Raw genomic sequence first — 7,405 nt, 5'->3', positions numbered from 1 at the left:
GAGCAGAAGAGGCATCTTGCAGATGGTATAGATGCAGCTATGCAAGTAAAGCAGGTGGATACTAAGGAGAGGATTTAGTGTCTGTTAGTGTTGTTGGAGCTTGCATTCATAAGGCAAGGAGAATGGCCTGCCAAACTAAACCACAGGAATGCTCAAACAGGTGTGACGGAGGATGTGGAGCGGCAATGGAGTTAACTGTTAAGGAACATGAGGTAGATTCAGGAGTACAACAAAAGGAGAGAGAAAAAAAATAGGACTTCAACAGTTTAAAGTGACTAAGGGGAAAAGGAATGGGAGATAATGGTCATACTCTGTTAATTATAATTTAAAAATGCTTAACAGCAGAAAGAATTTTTATTTTGGCCTGGAAACCTTTAGGAAGGAGAAAAAGGCAATCGTAGCTTTATTTGTTACATCCTGAAACTGTTTTTTCCAGCTTTTGGGAAAAGGAGGAGCTAGTTTCCCTTTAGCAGTATATGCTCTGCTTCCCCAGAGTGAGCGTTCCCATGTTAGTGCCGGGTGACTAACAGTGCCAGATCTGCCTGTTTTTCAGGAGAGTGGTGAATCACCCCAGAGCCAGAGGAATCAACAGGGCTGGCGTGACACGTAGCAGTGGATTAAAACTGTCATTAGCTTCATCTTGCGTTTCAGGCTCTCATTTGCTTTAATAAGCTGAGGGCACACACTGGCTTTTACCAAAAGTTGTTCTATTCAGAAAATACCAGCTGGGGACAGGAGGATTGCCAGTTCATTTCCAGGTACCACCACATCTTCCTCCCACAGCTTGGCACTGCTTTCCTCTCTCTATAGTGAGCAGACAGGAGAATCTAAAAAATAAATCTGCCCCTTTTCCCTAAGGCTTCAGTAAAGATTACAGCTACTGCAATTGGAGGTGAGGTTCAAACAATGCCACAGACGTTTTAAAGCGATGTAAATCAGTACTATTCCCCTGATATTCACAATGCCACATCCATGTGCATCACCAAGGGTCTTACTCACTTCTGTTTGTTGACTCCAATTCTCACGGCATTTACAAATCTCCTCCAGATGTGAACACTTACCATATAAATATGCAGTCACCCTTGTTTCAAACATGGAAATACAGAAGTGGCATTGTCAAAGCTTCCGTATTAAAGCTTGGGGATCAGGAATGATGTATGGAACAGTAGGCAGGGGTGTATTTGGATTTGTTTGCTACATCCAAAAGGAATGCACTTTCGTTGTTAAATGCTTTAACTCGTGGGGTTAAATACAGTCCCAAGCAAAGAGAAGAAAAAATGGCAAAGGACACACCAGCACTTTAAAGAGAACAACCCTAAACTCTAGTAGATAACAGTACTGTAAGGACACCAGACTGAAAAACAAAGTCTGCATATCTAGGACAAGGAAACTGTGCATACAAAGCACCATTCAGGTGGAAATCAAACAAGGCAGGAAAACCAGTCTCCACATTTAGGTGGCCTGCATGTCAACACTAATAATAGGATTAATAGTTTGGGGGATTCTTCTGCAGGACAGAACTTAAGCTGCTGCTGATGCTGACCCACTCCATGTTCAGTCTGTTCACCCCTATGGCTGCTACAGCTCTGACTGTTGTCAGCTGTGTTGGTAGTTTCTGCAGTGTGCCCAATTCATATCCCAAATGAATGCCCATAGATGGGAATGACAAACTCGACTGAGCCATGACAAACTTGATTTGTATTTGAATTTGTTATGTGAGGGGGGGGGGGGGAAATCCATAGATCCAAAGAGCATTTTAACATGCCATCAATCCCCAGTGGCCTGGTAGTTGACTGAGAAGTCCTCTGAAGAAAACCCAGCATTATCGTTTTGGCTTTTGAGTCTTGTACACCAAAGTGATCTGCTGCACTATGCTTTTTCCCCTCCCATTCTCACTTCAAGCTGGTGGGCAATTTTGACCCTGCTGGCAGAAGCTGGCCTCTGTTGCTCTGGTCACCCTGCCCCTCTGTCACGCTCCACGTTGCTGACTGATACTGAGGTCCCCCCAGTACTGGTCCATAAAGAAGTTCTCCATGAAGAATCAGAACTCCAATTTCAGGCTGGATTTTATCTTGGTTAAAGGCAGACATAGTGAGCAGAGACTGAGGAGACAGTGTGGAGGGTTGTAGCAGGAGCTTAGGGAATTTTGTCTTTTCTTCCTTTAGGGTAGGAAAGAAACTCAAACACTTCCTACTAGCACAGCTTGAGGGATGAGCAAATTGGATACCGAACGTAAAAGCTGAGTACAGACCTGCTGGAAACCCCTTTTGCTTGAGCCCATAGCATCCCAAGCCTAGGAGCTCATCTGGGTGCCAGGCTGCAAGCCGTGAACTAGATTGGCTCATGCTTCGGTGCAGTGTAACTCCCTGCTCTTCGCTCCCCATGGCCTTACTCTGCTGCCCAGACACTACGCTGACACCTAGAAGGGCATTTTGAGGAGTCATGTCCACGTTGGCAGCTTTAAGGTGAGACACAGATGGAGGAGGCATGGGCTCACATGGCTTGGGCTGGGAACCTCAGCCTTGACTGTAAATACCAGCACCTTATCCAGGCTGATTTAGTGTTGTCATTTAGTTTCACTTCAGGAGATGGTTTAGTTTCTCTTCCAGTATAAAGAGAAGAAAAATGGGTTTACAGCTAAAATTTTAACAAAGCAGATTTGAGAAAAACCTGAAGGAACTGGTTAGTACAAGCAGGTAGACTGAAGAGTCCAAAGACAGAAACGTGGAAGACCCTCAGAATTTTAAGTCAAAGGTAGAAAGCAATCTACGACTTGCATCCTAAGCAGGGAAGGAAAAGTGTTTAGGGAAGTAACCGGCTGATTTCAAAAAGGGTTTAAGAAATAATAGGGAGCTCATACAGGATGGAAAAGGAATAATGCAACAGAGAAACCTCTGTTTTGGCACTTTGCTATGGAATGAAGCAAGAGCTGCAGAACTTACGGGTAATTTACACGTTGCAAAGAGTTTAAAACTCAGTAAGAAGCTTTCTAGTCAAATAAAAAGAGGATCAAGAAAGAAGTGAGATAACAGGCAGCAATATGACTGTCAAGACTAAAGATAGCTTAGATGCAAACCAATAAAAGACAGGATGGTGATCGTTATGAGGCTTTTAAAAAAATACCACATCTGAAGCAAAAGAAAGCAAAAGCACAGTTCTAAGAACTCCTGGTGCTTGTGTCAAGGGAGGTTAAAGAACAGTCACAAACCAAGAGTTTATTAGCAAGGAATGTAAATATATCTAAGTGGGGCAGGTACCACATGACTGGAAAATAGCAAGCAGTGCCTGTATTTGAGACATGAAAAATAAAATGCAATGTAGCAAACTGAAGACCTGTTAGCCTGACCTCAGTAACACACAAATCTTTCTATTATGTGCTTTGACAGAAAGAATCACTTAGGATGCAAATATAGTTGAAATACACAATGGACTTAGCAAAACACTTCACTGCAGACTAACTTCACAGCTGTCTTCGATAATTGACTTTTGCAGAGAAGAGAATGTGCAGATGTAGTTTGTCTAGGCTTCAGCGAAGTATTTAATAGGGTAATGCATGACAAGCTATTAGGTGAGATGCAGGCAGGACCTGTTAAAGGGGAGATGACTGCACTGGATAAGAGAGGAAAACTGGGGGGCATTAACTGGGTACTGTTATTTTGAGCCCAGTGTGGTTCTGGGCTGCATGAGGGGAACACCTGCCAAATCAACAAGAGTTAATGCTGTTGCACAATACCCTGCTGAAGCCGCAACTGAAAGACTGTTCACAGTTCAAAAGAAAGATGAAAGCATGGACAGAACAGGGAAGAGCTATTAGGCTGATCGAAGGGATGAAGAGCCCTCCCTCCTAGAGGATTCTGGACTTGCTTAGTCTGGCCATATGTAAACAGGGAAATAGGACTGGTTTACATCATGGGGTTTATCCTGCTGACTGGGGGAAAGAGGAGAAGGGAGCTGTTATTCAAACTGAATTGGCACAAAAGCGTATGAGCATTAACTGGACGTGAGTGGCGTAGCCTGGAGGTTGAAAACAATTTCCTAACCTGCAAGTTTTTTGCTTTCCTAAGCAGCAAGTTTTTAAAATTGCACCCCCCCACTCCTCCAGATGAAGAACCAATAACAGAAAAATAACTACTTTATGTAGATTTAACTGCAACAGAGATTATGTGATGTCATTATATCTATTACCTACAGTGCCTTTCCATCCAATGCTCTTGTTTGAAGAGCAGAAAGTTTCCACTTCAGGAGCATCACAGGAAATAGCCGGCATGTAGCCTCAGTCAGTTGGAGCCAAGCTGCAGAACTTCCACAGGTTTGTGGTGTCAGAAAGGCTTCATCAGTTTGCAATGATAAGGTTTTGTCCTGACTTGCTTGCAGCTGTTCTTGCCCACATCGTCACAGCATCTTCATAACAAGCGTTGCTTCTCTGTGGCCTAGATGTTATGGATTCATTTTCTACTAAACCCAAGATGCAGCTAGCTAGAGGATGACCACAAAGCCCCAAACAGGCACAAACTGAGAGTTCTGAAATATCTGATTGATGTACTAACAGCAAAGCAAGAGCTGCAGAACAAATACAAACCCTGAAGCACCATCTCATCCCCTGACTACTGAGAAACACCAAACAAGGTGACATTGCAGCATCATCTGGAGTTTTGAAGGGTGGAAGGAGGTTGAAATTCATGTTCTACTTGCCAGCAGAGAAGTGAGCTACGAGGTCTGTCACCAAGCTTTAAGAAAGGACCAGAACTAGCCAGCACGCTTTCTGAAGACAGGAAGCAGCAGGTTCTCAAGTGTAGCAACAACACAAGAGGCTTCTTCTTGGGAACAAAGCCCATAATCCACACAGCTAAAGAGATGTGAGAAAGGCCTGTAAAGAGAGAGTAAGGGTGAAGTCTGGAATGAGACTAAGCAGCACAAAGAGGAACCAAATCCTCCCTCTACCAGCCAGCTGGTGGAGGCCAGCATGCCCTACTGCAAGGAGAGCAGCCAGTCCCCCAGCAGCCCTGCCCCTCCTTGCTGTGGCCAGAGGGAAGGTTTTGCACCTGCAGCAGTCACTGGTAGTCTTCATCTGAGAGAGAAAGGAAACCCACCTGCTACCCATTCATCCAAATCCTTATCAAGGCAAAAAGGAGGATAGTAACAGTGCTTCTGTTTAGACTCTTGATTGCTCCAGGGCAGGAAGATGTGTGTGTTTGACCGTCCAATCAAAGCAATAAACCAACCACTCACCGTGTGGGACTTATGGATCAGTGTGGCAAAACAGAAATAAGTAGCTATCTTGATAAGAAGCTGCTCCTTCACTGGATCCTTTCTCCTTTACAGTTTCTAATGCATAAGTATGCCTCACTTACATTGCATTTCACCATTTTGAACATTTGAGTGTTGCTGCAAGCAACTGAGCTAGCTAACGTGATGCTTAATGCAGAGGAAGACAAAGTGTTTTATGCTGTTGTATCAGCAAATGAGATTTGCTTATTTCTAGAATTACTAAAAGTCTGGTTGCGGTGACAAAAAACCCTGAATGGTCCTGAAGTTGTGGCTCATGCCAAGCAGATTATTGTTAGTGACAAATACTGAAAGACTTTGCTTTAAACATGGCCACACTGGGTAGAATTTTGTGTTCTGATGTTAAGACTATGTCTCTGTCTGAAGGGAATTTGCAGTCCTGGGGAGAATTCCTATAATAAACAGCTGAAAATATTTGTCTTTATATTTTAGTACCTCTGGCACCTATATTGAGAACTGTTTGAGGTTTGAAAAATAGCTGTAGATGTGTTGTATGTGAGCTAACATGTTTGGTTTTGTGGTATTAATAGGACAGATTCTGGCTCAACAGTAACTCCACTCCTTTTGTGATTTCCTAAATCATGTCCACTTAAGTTTTGGGCCCTTAGTTCTCAGCTGTCTCAAGATAAAACCCTGCTTTCTTCTCCCTTTAATTTGGTAACCTAGGTCTGCAGTTTCCCTTGCTGAATCTCTTTGTGATTAGCCCAGCAGATCTGAAGATCTGTCCTTACTAATTATAGGTGCTCTTCCCAAAGACGAGGAGCAGAATGTGCCAATGATCACCACCTTCCTTAAAGCACAATGCTATTTATTTAGAACAAAATGTTATGGAAAAAACACTTAATAAGCCAAGAAATGACTCACACACCTGCTAAGCGTTGCCTGTCTTCCTTGTGGTGCCCTGGCAAATATGATAAGCAAGTTCTGCCAGCTCTTTTAATTCAGAGAGAGCATCTGTGTGTCAGATCAGGCTGTCTCTCTGCCCCAGAAGACAAAGCTGAGTGCCAGGATAACAGGCATGGAGGACTTGCATGAATACGCGCAGGTTCCACAGAAACACTCTCGTTCAGCCTAGAGCACAAATGCATAAGTAACATGTGTTGCCCATCAGTCTGTCCAGACCATCCTTTCCATGCTGTGGGCCAGCGGTCAGTTCTTGAGCATCTCTCCAAAGTTGGATGTGCTCCTGCCTGTAACCCAGGTGCCAGTCATGCTGCTCTGTGAAGTCAAATGCCTGCGACCATCTTGCACGTGGGGACAGCAAGAACTTGCATGGCGGGGCAGCTGAGAGTACTCAAAAGTAATCAGTAGCTGTTGGACTTTCTGTATGGCCAGTAATGGGCATTGTCCTACGCTCAACCACACGCAAGACCAAAATAGGAAAAGCATCTGCCTGGACAGAGCTGTTGTGCGTGTTGGCTGTGACCCATCCTGGGTGGTCCTGGTGCGTTCCACGCTTCATAACCTTTATGGCAGTTCACTGTAGCAGCATTTGAAAGCTTGGTGTTTTCACTTCCATCATGGGGATATAATGACTCTCAAATACTTAAAAACTATTAAAGATGATGAAGATAAAATGATTTCAACATTAAACCTCTTTCAGCTCAGTTTAGGAGATATGATGCTTCCAAGCCCTCTGGAATGAGAGGTCAGAAAGGGCAGCTGTAGCCCATGTGGGAACAGAATTTTTCTAGTGAAATAAAATGGATTTTCTTTTTAAGAGAAGTAATGATTTTTGTGGTCTGTTACAAGACTGGCAATGGCTCTGGTCGCAGCCTCTTTGAAGTCTGGGTTTGGCTTTAAAAAGAAAAAGAGCCATACCTGTGTCTTACTGTGCTCTTTTTGGGGAGGGAAAGTTTCCTTTCTGCCCCGTATGAAAAATCTGGGCCATATGGCAGAATGGTTGTGCTGTCCTGCACTAAGATGGAAGCAGAAGGCTCGTGAGGGCATATTGCATCAAGTCACAGGCTGTGGTGGTAACAGAAGGCAGGTAGGAGGAACACCAGTGGCCAGGCTTCAGGCACTTGACTGCCCGGCCAAGACTGCTGTTGTAGTGGCTGCAAAGAGGGAGGCTGATCAACAGGGTGAGTCAGAGCATTAGCATAAATTGGGGTGAATT

This window comes from Aptenodytes patagonicus, chromosome 7, assembly GCF_965638725.1.
Source record: "Aptenodytes patagonicus chromosome 7, bAptPat1.pri.cur, whole genome shotgun sequence".
Lineage (NCBI taxonomy): Eukaryota > Metazoa > Chordata > Aves > Sphenisciformes > Spheniscidae > Aptenodytes > Aptenodytes patagonicus.
The sequence above is the reverse complement of the archived record's forward strand: the minus strand, read 5'-3'. Positions refer to the sequence as shown.